Source organism: Nycticebus coucang, chromosome 16 (genome assembly GCF_027406575.1).
Source record: "Nycticebus coucang isolate mNycCou1 chromosome 16, mNycCou1.pri, whole genome shotgun sequence".
NCBI lineage: Eukaryota > Metazoa > Chordata > Mammalia > Primates > Lorisidae > Nycticebus > Nycticebus coucang.
The window spans coordinates 70,905,167-70,918,393 of record NC_069795.1 but is presented as its reverse complement, the minus strand read 5'-3'; the positions used below and the strand labels follow the sequence as shown (position 1 = coordinate 70,918,393).

At 40.6% G+C, this 13,227-nt stretch overlaps 1 pseudogene; it reads left to right on the top strand.

The window, feature by feature from the left end:
* Positions 1-1,234: 1,234 nt before the first annotated feature.
* On the top strand, positions 1,235-1,707 carry LOC128567457 (protein archease-like; annotated as a pseudogene).
* Positions 1,708-13,227: the final 11,520 nt, after the last annotated feature.

Here is a 13,227-nt window from a genome sequence, read left to right as displayed (position 1 = left end):
AATATCATTATTTGCAAAAAAACAAAAGTTCATCTTTCTGAAATTCCACTGGAGAATATTGTGTAAAATAATTCAACACAATGGAAGAACGTAAAATTAAGATGCAATAATTAATAGCCACTTTACAAAAGCAAATATAAAATGTAATGTTCACATTTAATGTGCATTAAAAGATCCAATGCACAATAACCTAAAAAATATACAAAATGCTAAGAACACATCTAAGTGAAATGTGCAAAGCTTATATGAAACAAAATATAGGCTGGGCATGGTGTCTCACCCCTGTAATCCTAGGACTCTGGGAGGCCAAGGCAAGTGGATTGCCTAAGTTCTCAGGTTGGAGACTAGCCCCAGCAAGATTGAGACCTCGTCTCTGAAAATAGACGGATGTTGTGGCAGGCACCTATAGTCTCAGCTACTTGGGAGGCTAAGGCAAGAGAATTGCTTGAGTGTAAGAGTTTGAGGTTGCTGTGATCTGTGATGCCAGGGCACTCTACCAAAAGCGGCAAAGTGAGACTCCGTCTCAAAAAAAAACAAAACAAAGAAAGAAAGAAAATATAAATCTATGGTAAAGGGCATAAATGAGCTGAATAATTCAGGGTATCCCAAAGGATGTCACCATACATAGGAAAATTAATAAACTCACATTTTATTACATTTTATATTTTTAATACATTTATATTTATGTATCAACACAAGATACATATTTTGTAAATAAAAGTACAGTTAGCTACAACTTCCCATTTTCCCTATGTATGTTATTTATGGAAATCTTTAGGATACCCTGTAGAAAAGCATACTATGTTTCTTTTTTTTTGAGACAGAGTCTCACTACTGGGTAGAGTGCTGTTATGTCATAGCTCACAGCAACCTCAAACTCTTGGGCTTAAGCAATTCTCTTGCCTTGGCCTCCCAAGTAGCTGGGCTAGTTTTTCTATTTTTAGGAGAGACAGGGTCTCACTCTTTCTGGTCTCCAACTCACTCAGGCTGGTCTCCACTCCTGAGCTCAAGCCATCCTCCTGCCTAGGCTTCCCAGATTGCTAGGATTACAGGTGTGAGCCACTACACCCAGCCTTCAATTTAATCCTAAACAATATCTCAGCAGATATTTTTACAGAGCTTACCAAACTGATTCCTGTAATTCGGAAGAGAAACTAGCGATGTTGGAGAAATTTTCTTGTCTTTCAAAAAGGTTTTCGATTATTTTTAAAATTTATATTAGAATCATGCGATCATGGTGCAGGAAGAAGCAGATGTTAGAGTCCACTATTTGATTTAAGAGCAGCAGGTGGTCAAGGCCAAGTATCTGCCAGTCAATAGGAAGCACCATTATCTGGCTCATACAGCGGATGGGGAATTTCTCTGGAGGAAGCATGTAAGCAGTGTGAAAAGGCCACGTTTGGTTACATGACAAATACTATGACTGTGGAGCCCTCCAGACAGCAGAAGTAGAAACCCAAGGAGATGAATTACAGTCTCCTCTATTCCACTTTTTGGATGAACGGCTTTATAAATTCAATGCTGATGAATTCTTCATACTCTGGGAAGTGCAAGTGCTTAATATTGATGAAAACAATTTCAGATTATGGTCAATTGGGTGGGAGAAGAATTTTCATTGTTCAAGCACCCTCAGGCAACAGAAGTCAAAGCAGTAACATATTCAGCAATGCAGCAGTGAAGAGAAGCTTGACGTTTTGTGATCGTTGACATTTAAAATACCAAAAAAGAAGAGAAAACAAAAATACTCCTTTGAAGAACTGTTTTTCTTCTCTTCCTTTTAGGAAGATACTATGATTACTATCATACTATCATTACTATGATTTAAATGCTGTATTTTCTTTTGATATATGGAAATTTCCAGAACAGAATTTTTTTTTTTTTTTTTAAAGACAGAATCTTATTTTGTTGCCCTCGGTAGAGTGCCAGGGCAACATACCTCACAGCAACCTCAAACTCTTAGGCTCAAGTAATTCTCTTGCCCTAGCCTCCCGAGTAACTGGGACTAAAGCACCCACCACAAAGCCCAGCTAATTTTAGAGACAAGGTATTGCTCTGGCTCAGTCTGGTCTCAAACCTGTGAGCTCAGGCGATCCACCTGCCTCAGCCTCCCAGAGTGCTAGGATTACAGGCATGAGCCACCGTGCCCGGCCCTGAACAGAAATTTTTTTTTTTTTTTCTTTGAGACAGAGTCTCACTATGTCATCTTGGGTAGAGTGCCATGGTGTCACAGCTCACAGAAACCTCCAACTCCTGGGCTTAAGCAATTCTCTTGCCTCAGCCTCCCAAGCAGCTGGGATTACAGGTGCCCACCATAATGCCCAGCCATTTTTCGGTTGCAGTTGTCATTGTTTGGCAGGCCCAGGCTGGATTCAAACCCGCCGCTCAGGTGTGTTTGGCTGGCACTGAGTTACAGGCACCGAGTCCAGAACATAAATTTTTTTTTTTGAGACAGAGCCTCAAGCTGTTGCCCTGGGTAGAGTGCCATGGCATCATAGCTCACAGCAACCTCCAACTCCTGGGCTCAAGCGATTCTCCTGCCTCCGCCTCCCGAGTAGCTGGGACTACAGGCGCCGGCCACAACACCTGGCTATTTTTTGGTTGCAGCTGTCATTGTTGTTTGGTGGCCCCGGGCTGGATTCGAACCCGCTAGCTCAGGTGTATGTGGCTGGTGCCTTAGTCACTTGACCAACAGGTGCCGAGCCCCAGAACAAATTTTTAACTTAAAGTGTGACTTTCAGAAATGGAAAATCAGGGAACAGCCTTGGTCTGTGATCCTCAAACATTCAAATTTTAAAGAATTCTTCAGTTCTTGAGCAGAAGTTATGGTCCTTCATTTGTTAATTCCCTGCTGTGGCAGCAGGTGCCTGATGCCCTTCCAGTGAAAGGCAAGCCCTCCAGCCTGGTCCTAGAAGGGATCACAGATGTAAGCAGCAGCCTGGGACTGAATCCTGTTCTAAAAAAGAATAATTTGAGAAAATACTTTTGTACATCTAGAATTTTGCTTTGCTTCCAAGTTGATTAAGACAAGTTGGTTTTCTTAGAAGAAGTAATCAGGCTCAGCACCTGCAGCTCAAGTGGCGAGGGCGCCAGCCACGTACACTGGAGCTGGTGGGTTAGAATCCAGCCTGGGGCTATAAACGACAATGACAACTACAACTAAAAAATAACTGGGTGTTGTGGCAGGCACCTGTACTCCCAGCTACTTGGGAGACTGAGGCATGAGAATCACTTAAGCCCAAGAGTTTGAGGTTGTTGTGAGCTGTGATGCTACGGCACTCTACCCAGGGTGACAGCTTGAGACTCTGTCTCAAAAAAAAAAAAAAAAAGAAGAAGTAGTCAGAATAATCAGAAGACTGAATAAATAAATAAAAAGTATATTATTTTATTATATGGGTGTTCAGAGTTCTCTATTATCTAATTAAGGCTCACAATATGCTGCAATTTTATTAATGAACAGAATGAGTTTCAGAACAGATAAATTCTTTATTGTATAAGATGTAACTTTATTGTGTAAGATGGAAAAAGGGTTGAGAATATAAATTTGAGTTTGGAAATAAAACAACTCCAGCCACTGGACTATACAGACTGCTACAATCTCGGGAACACTTACTCCTATTTATTAGACAATTTGACAAAACTGAAATATCTTTTTTTTTTTTTTTTGGTAGAGACAGAGTCTCACTGTACCGCCCCCGGGTAGAGTGCTGTGGCATCACACGGCTCACAGCAACCTCTAACTCTTGGGCTTACGCGATTCTCTTGCCTCAGCCTCCCAAGCAGCTGGGACTACAGGCACCCGCTACAACGCCTGGCTATTTTTCTGTTGCAGTTTGGCTGGGGCTGGGTCCGAACCCGCCACCCTCGGCATATGGGGCCGGCGCCCTACTCACTGAGCCACAGGCGCCGCCCAAAACTGAAATATCTTTATATAAACAGTTTTATAGCCAGCCTTGGTGGCTCACACCTGCACTCTGGGGAGGCTGAAGTGTGTGGATTTCTTGAGCTCAGGAGGTTGAGACCAGCCTGAACATGAGAGACCCTGTCTCAGAAAATAGCTGGGCATTGTGGCGGGCACTTGTAGTCCCAGCTACTTGGGAAGCTGAGGCAAGAGGATTGCTTGAGCCTAGGAGTTTGAGGTTGCTATGAGCTATGATGTCACAGCACTCTACTAAGGGTCACAAAGTGAGACTGTGTCAAAAAAAACCAGTTATATATTTCACATAATGTGAAAAGTAAAAAAGAACAATTTTATGTAATTGAGTCATTTTTAAGACTATGAGAGCTTGTTTTTCCCTATTTCTCTTCTTATCCTGCTTTTATTTCCAAACACATCTTCTTGAGCCAGAGAGTGATAGTCTCAAGTGATGGTAGGCCAATCCCAAGAATGCCATGCATATTTATGCACTGTCTCTCTCTCAGCCTGGATTAGCCTTCTAGGGAATGAGAGACCATATACGGAAAAGAGCTCATGTTCCCCCAAGTCAACTATTCTGTATGGATTTACAGCTAGCTCACCATCAAACAGGCAAGAGAGCCCAGCCACGACCAAAAGAACTGCCCAGCTGGCTTGTAGGTTCATGATTATTAACAAATGCCTATCATTTCAACCCCCTGAGGTTGTATTAAACAGTAGTAGATACGTGATACATACACTCAATCTTTACATGTACTATGTCCGTACAATTTTTCTAGACTTTGTTCTCTCAGTTCTAAGCATGTCTTTCCATATTATCATTCTGCTGGGGATTGTCTGCAAACTTCATAGCCATGTACAGTACGAGGCATAGTGAGTAACAATCCTCTGTTTGGTATATGACATATCCTTCCTAACACATTTCCTAACTGCTTCTGGAATGAGATTTTCATTTCTTTCAGTACATAGATGGTGCCATATTCAGTTCTATAGTACATGAAAGGAAGCTCATGAAACAGTATTCTGGGCTAGCACAAGGCATCACGGTGCTTCAGACTACGGATAACTTGGTCCACAAAAAAGTAAAAAGAGTTTATATATCCTTCTCTCCCTGAGAAGAACAAAATTTAAGAAAGGAAGCTAAATGAGCTAGAATGCCATCTAACACAGAATAGATAGGTAACATAATGGCACACTGCAATATTGGTGCCAAAAAGGCTAATTTAGCATTAGAATAGAGAATAGAAAAAAAATATTAGCATAGATGGAAAGATAATATTTCCATTCAGTGGGAACAGAACAAGTGACAATTAATGTACAAGAAATTAAATTACACTCAAATCCATAACATTCAAAAGCAATTACTAATGGATTCAGTAGCTAATTTCTAAAGTTTATGTTAAAAAAAAGAAAGAAAGAAAAACCCTAAACAGGTTTTCTAAAGCTTATGTTGAAAAAAAAACAAAAAAACAACCCTAATAGCCTGGTGCCGCGGCTTATGCCTGTACTCCTAGCCCTCAGAGGCTGAGGCAGGTGGATTGCCTGAGCTCAAGAGTTTGAGACCAGCCTGAGCCAGAGCAAGACCCTGTCACTAAAAATAGCCTGTAGTCCTAGTTACTTGGGAGGCTGAGGCAAGAGAATAGCTTAAACCCAGGAGTTTGAGGTTGCTGCAAGCTGTGACTCCACAGCACTCTACCAAGGATGACAAAGTGAGACTCTGTTAAAAAAAAAAACAAAACCCTAAACAGATGAAATAAATCACATCAGAGTAAGTATTATAACATACATGAATGAGAAAGGATTCATATCTCTATTTTAAAAGAAATTTGTAGAAAAACCGTGAGAAAAAAATTCTATCGTAATATTGGTTCAAGGGTATGAAAACCATGTCTAGAAGAGAAAGTAAAAAAAAAAATTTTTTTTTAAGCGGAAGCCTAATGAACACATGTATATGTGAAAATAAAAAGAAAAAAAAAGGGCTCCGCACCTGTGGCTCAAGCAGCTAAGGCGCCAGCCATATACACCTGAGCTGGTGGTTTCGAATCCACCCCTGGCCCGCCAAACAACAATGACGGCTGCAACCAAAAAAGCCAGGTATTGTGGTGGGCGCCTGTAGTCCCAGCTACTTGGGAGGCAGAGGCAGGAGAATCGCTTGAGCCCAGGAGTTGGAGGTTGCTGTGAGCTGTGATGCCACAGCACTCCACCCAGAGTGACAGCTTGAGGCTCTGTCTCAAAAAAAAAAAGAATTTTAACCTGGAAAAAAATGGTCATCTTCACTAGTAATTCACAATATTTAAATTAATCCAATAATTATTTAATTTTTCTCCCAACAGACTGGAAAAAATTTTGGTTATAAATCAAGACTTTTTACTAATGCAGGGGATAGGGCAGCACCTGTAGCTCAGTGGGTAGGGCGCCGGCCACATATACTGAGGCTGGAGGGTTTGAACCCAGCCCAGGCCTGCTAAAGCAACTGTGACAACTGCAACAACAAAAATAGCCAGGCATTGTGGAGGGCGCCTGTAGTCCCAGTTACTTGGGAGGCTTAGGCAAGAGAATTGCTTGAGCGCAAGAGTTTGTGGTTGCTATGAGCTGTGATGCCATAGCACTCTACCCAGGGTGACAGTTGTCTCACCAAAAATAAATAAATAAATAAAATAATAATTCAGGGGACATACACTCTCGTTTATCATTAGTAGATATGTAAGCTGATGCAAGATTTGAGAGGAATTTAATATCTTTCATTTTGATATACTTCGTACCACTTAAACCAGAATATTTACTTTAAGGAATTTAAAACATTTATCAATAGATAAAATAATCTTTCCTACATCCAGAGCTTCAAATAATACATAGTCAAACATATTTATGTCAAGGAAAATTTAAAGTCTAAGGACCCCCCTCCACACACACACACACACACACACACACACACACACACACACACACACAATTCCTTATGCAAAAGGGAAGATCAAACCAAGAGGCTGAGTCATGCAACACCCTCTTCCAATGGTACTAACATTAGGCATTAGCCAGACTCCCAATGAAAAGTAAAAGGCCTCCCACAGATTATTCATAAGTAAATTCTTTGCTTGCTTCCCATAAACAAGAACATGCCAATTGAAATTTTAGGTCTGCAGTCTTAAGTCTAGCTCCTAAAATGAAAGTCTTTTTGATTCTCCACTGGTGATGATTATTACAAGCTTACCTTCCCAGGTGCTGAACAAGACAAGATCAGTCATTGATCCAAGAGACGTCTGCATAATTGATTCTTCCTTCACACCCTTTTCCTCTTCAAATATTCACCTTATGTAAAATGTAGATTTGGGGGGCACTAACTAAAGTCTCATGAGAATGTAATCATTTACCTTATCGCTTACCTGTCCACAGGAAGGCTTCCCACATGCCTTCCATTGTGTGTGTATGCCACCTTTTGCTTAGCCATTCATTCATTGATGGATATTGGCGTTGCTTCTACCTCCCTTTGATGTAATGCATAAATACTAAACCTCCTGAAAACCTCTTTGGAAAAATAGTCCCAGATGGATATGTGGCTTGTGTTTTTCCCAGATGTGCCCTTACGTGGTCTTAATGAACCTCAATTGATTAAGATCATTGCCTTAGTCAGTCATTTCTGTTGTTACATATTTTTATATATGGTAAAATATACATAACAAAATTTACCATCTTAACCATATTTTTGTATATGGTTCAGCAATGTTAATATATTTACTTACCTTGCTACCAATTTCCAAAACTCTTTTCATCTTGAAAACCTGAAAACTCTGTACCCATTAAACAACTCCCCTTGCCCCTGTCCCCCCAGCTTCTGGCAACCACCATTCTACTTCCTGTCTTTGAATCTGACTACTCAAGGTACCTCATAAATGTGATCATACAGCTACTTGTCCTTTCATGACTGGTTTATTTCACTTAGTGGAATGTCCTAAAGGCTCGTCCATGTTGTAGTATATGAAAGGATTTCCTTCCTTTTTAAGAGAATATTCCATTGTATGTACATATCACCTTTTGCTTATCCATTCACTCATTGATGGATATTTGGGTGGCTTCCACCTCTTGGCTATTGTGAGTAATGCTCCTATGAACATGGGTGTGCAGTTATCTCTTTGAGATCCTGATTTCAATTCTTTTGGGTATGTGCGTGTGTGTGAATATATATATGTGTGTGTGTATACCCAAAAGTGAAATTGATGGATCATATGGCAATTCTAGTTCTAATTTTCAAGTACTACTTACTGTTTTCATAGTGGCTACACCATTTTACATTCCTACAGTGGTCACAATTTTTCCATATCTTTGCCAACACTTGCTATTTTCTGTTTCTTTGATAGTTATCATCCCAATGGGTGTGAAATGGTGTACACTGTGGTTTTGATTTATTATTATTATTATATATTTTTTTGAGACAGAGCCTCAAGCTGTTGCCTTAGATAGAGTGCTGTGGCATCACAGCTCACAGCAACCTCCAACTCCTGGGCTCAAGCAATTCTCCTGCCTCCGCCTCCCAAGTAGCTGGGATTACAGGCACCTGCCACAACGCCAGCTATTTTTTTGGTTGCAGCTGTCATTGTTGTTTGGCGGGCACGGGCTGGATTCAAACTCACCAGCTCAGGTGTATGTGGCTGGCACCTTAGCTGCTTGAACCACAGGCGTCAAGCCTTCATTTATTATTTTTCAAATGAATAATGTGCTGAGCATCTTTGAAAGAGTTTATTATCCATTTGCATATCTTCTTTGGAGAAATATCTGTCTTTTGCCCATCTTTTAATTTTTTTTTTGTGGTTGTTATTGAATTATAGGAGTTCTTTATAAGTTGTGAACATTAACCCCTTATCAGATATATGATACACAGAAATTTTCTCCTATTCCCTATCTTGCCATTTCATTCTATTGATTTTTGTCCTTTGATGCACATAAGTTTTCATTTTATTTATTTATTTATTTATTTTTTGAGACAGAGTCTTACCATGTCACCCTCAGTAGAGTGCTGTAGTGTCACAGCTCACAGCAACCTCAAACTCCTGGGCTCAAGTGATTCTCCTGCCTCAGCCTCACAAGTAGATGGGACCACAGGTACCCACCACAACCCCCGGCTATCCTTTGGTTGTAGTTGTCATTGTTGTTTGGTGGGCCCAGGCCAGGTTTGAACTCTCTAACCCCGATATATGAGGCTGGTGCCCCAGCCACTGAGCTACAGGTGCCAAGCCAGTTTTTAATTTTTTTATCTAGTCCAATCTATCAATTTTTGTTTTGTTGCCTGTGTTTTTGGTATCATAGCCATGAAATCAATGTCATAAAGCTTTTTCCCTATGTTTTTCCTAAGAATTTTGTAGTTTTACATTTAGGTCTTTGATCCATTTTGAGTTAAATTTTTTTTTTTTTTTTGAGACACAGTTCTCACTAAGTTGCCCTTGATAGAGTGCTATGACATCACAGCTCACAGCAACCTCAAATTCTTGGGCTTAAGTGATTCTCTTGCCTCAGCTCCCAAGTAGCTGGGACTACAGGCGTCCGCCACAACACCCAGCTATTTTTTGTTGCAATTGTCACCATGTGTAGCTGGCGTGGGCCGGGCTTGAACCCTCCAGCCTCCTATATGTGGATGGCACTGTAACCACTGTGCTACGGACACCTAGCCGTGAGTTAACTTTTTGTATATGATAAGAATCAAACTCCATTTATTTGGATGTATTTATCAATATTCACAGCTCCATTTGTTGAATAGACTTTCTTTTCCTCATTGAATGGTCTTGGCACCCTTGTCAAAAATCATTTGACCAGGCCAGGCCTAGTGGCTCATGCCTATAATCCTGGTACTCTGGGAGACCAAGGTGGGTGGATTGCCTAAGCTCAGGAGTTTGAGACCAGCCTGAAGAAGAGTGAGATCCCTGTCTCTACTAAAAATAGATCGTTGTGGTGGGTGCCTGTAGTCCCAGCTGCTTGGGACACTGAGGCAAGAGGATCACTCAAACCCAGAAGTTTAAGGTTGCTATGAGCTATGATGCCACAGCACTCTACCCAGGGTGAAAAAGTGAGACTCTGTCTCAAAAAAATAAAATAAAATCATTTGACCATATATATTCAAAAATGTATTTCTGGCTGAGTACAGTATCTTATGCCTATAATCCCTGTTACTTAGGAAGCTGAGGTGACAGGATTCCTTGAGGACAAACATTCAAGACCAGCCTGGGAAACACAGCAAGACCTCATCAGAAGGAAAGAAAGCTGGAGGGAGGAAGAAAAGAAAAGAAAAAGAAAGAAAGAAGAAAGAAAGGGAGAGTACTTTAAGAAAAAGGAAAGTATTTCTGAACTGTTCTTTTTCATTGGTGTGTATGTGTTAGTACCACACTGATTACTATAATTTATTTTTTGTTTTGTTTTCTCTGAGACAGAATCTCTATTGCTCTAGGTAGAGTGCCGTGGTGTCATAGCTCACAGCAATGTCAAAGGCCTGGATTTGAGAGATGCTCTTGCCTCAGCCTCCCAAGTTGCTGGGACTACAGCTGTCTACAACATCTAGCTAATTTTTTCTATTTTTAGTAGAGATGGGGTCTCACTCTTATCCTGGTCTCAAACTCCTGAGCTCAGGCAATCCACTCACCTCAGCCTCCCAGAGTGCCAGGATTACAGGTATGAGCCGCTATACCCAGCCTGATTACAGTAATTTGTAATAAGCTTTGAATTAGGAAGTATGAGATTCTTAACTTTGTTCATCATTTACATTTACAACAATGTTTTGGCTCTTTGGGATCCCTTGAGGTTCAATGCCAATTTTTGGATAGATTTTTTTTTTTTAATTTCTGCATCATCATTTAGATTTTTGTAGGGATTGCATTAAATCTGTAGATCACTAGGGTAGTGTTGATATTTTAATAATATTAAGTGTTCCCATCCATACCCATAGGGTGTCATTTCATTTATTTGTTTCTTCTTTAATTTCTTTGGCAACATTTGTAGTTTTTAGTGTATAAGTCTTTCACATCATTGGTTAAGTTTGTTTCTTAGTATTTTATTATTTTCGATGCTATCGTAAATAGAAATAGGGGCCCACAAAGTATGGGCAATAGAAGGAGAGGGAGGACAAAGGAAAACTATACTCACTGGGACTAGCTGGATCCTGTAGTAACATCAAGTTCATGCTGGAATCATTCATGTTGATAAAAGGGTCTGGCTGTGGAATCTCTGAGGTCATTCTGTTCATCAGAGTTTCCTCTGAAATCGGAGGTGGAAGACCTATATAAGACAGGGATGCTCATGAAGTAATTCATTAACTGGATTGCTATGTTCTTAAGGGGCCTAGGTTTACTCTACGACCTCAGGCAAGAGGGGTTAATCACCAAAGCTTCTCTCTCAGCTGGAAAATAATTCATTTTTGTATCATACTCCAGATGTATTTCTCAAAAATGAAACTTTTTAAATATTAAAAGAAACTGTGGGCCAGGCGAGGTGGCTCACACCTGTAATTCTAGCCCTCTGGGAACTGAGGTGGGTGGACTGCCTGAGTTCACAGGTTCAAGACCAGCCTGAGCCAGAGCGAGACCCTGTCTCTAAAAATAGCCTGGCATTGTGGTGGGCGCCTGTAGTCTTCCTACTTGGGAGGCTGAGGCAAGAGAACTCTTGAGCCCAAGAGTTTGAGGTTGCTATGAGCTATGACATCACGGCACTCTACCGAGGGCAACCAAGTGAGACTCTGTCTCAAAAAAAAAAAAAAAGAAACTACGTGGGAATATCTTTGTAACTCAGAGTGAGATATTTCTTTGAGATTGGTACGATCTACATGTGAAAAAATAACTTAAGAGATCAAGTGACCATTGAGTTCTCATCAGAAACAAAGAAACAAAATAGCCAGTAGGATAATCTCTATAGTGCTGAAAGCAAAGAACTGTCAACTTGGAATCCTACATTCAGGGAGAATATCCTTCAGGAATTAAGGTGGAATGATGACCTTCTCAGAACTATGAGAATCTGTGGCCAGGAGTCCTGTTAGAATATTAAAGGAAGTTCTTCAGGCCGAAGAGAAACGATATAAAATGGAAAACCAGAACTTCAGAAATGAAGAAAAAGCTACACATCTGGCAAATGTCTCATTAAATATAATAGAGTAAGTTTTTCTTTTTAAGTTATTTGGAATATATATGATTATTGAAAGCAAAATCATAAAATTGTCTAGTGGTTTCATTTTGTTTAAATTTTGCACCAATTACACACTCACAGGAAATTGAAAAAAAGTAAAAGCAATATATGGAGGTGCTGTGCACCCTTCACCCAGCTTCCCCCAATGGTGCCATCTTGTTTAAATGTAGCGCCCTATCATAACCAGGAAAATGAAGATTCACTGAGAGCTTATAAATCATAAGGTCTGGTGCAACATTATGCTCAAGGGATGGGATCTATTGTTATTTAGAAAAAATAAATCAGACCATGAAATTGTATCATGCAGACTCTTCCAGGTCTCCCCAGTGTAGGTGGAATATATCCCAAAGCCTCTCTGGTCCTGACCTAGGGAGCCTTAGAGCAACCAGCAGTGCTGCCCTTTAACCTGGTGAAAACAGTCCTAGTCTCGAATCCCTTCATTGAGTCCTGTATCTCAGACTTTAAAAGGTATACAAACCATCTAAGAATCTTGTTAAAATAGATTCTGATTCAACATGTCTAAGGTAGAGCTTGAGAGCCTATATTTCTACCAAGCTTCCCGTTGATGCTGATTTTACTGCTCTTCACATAAGACTTGGAGTAGCAAGGCTTTCAAAGCAGCCCTTTCTGCATGGGTATGGAGTCTGCAGGACAAAAGCATTATGACCTGGAATATTTGCATTTCTTAATCTCACTCCTCATACCAGGGCCCACAGAGTTTTTTTGCCAAGTAACCCTGAGACTGCACAGCCTCTTAACTGAATTTATCCTCCTGAGGGGAGAACATACATTGGTGTGCACTCCCCTAACCCTAGAGGTGACCTTTGGTCAAGTGGGGTCAACAGAACCTGGGCCCCGGACACACGGAAGTGAAGATGGGGGTGAAGGGGCTGGGGCTAACCCTAGCTCTTCTTCTATTGTCATGTTCTGGATAGAGCTTCAAGGAACTCAAGAATTCAAAATTTGAATCTTGACTTCCAGGAAGATGTACGTATCAAGGTGAGCAGGAAGAACATATTTTACCTTAAAATTTGCTAACTTGATTTATAACTTTTAAATACATATGTAGCATGGGGCTCTAGTTGTATTCCATCTTGGCCCTGCAAATGCTGGAGACTAGCTGAGCTCTCTGCTCTTCTCCTTGGTGTGTTCTGACC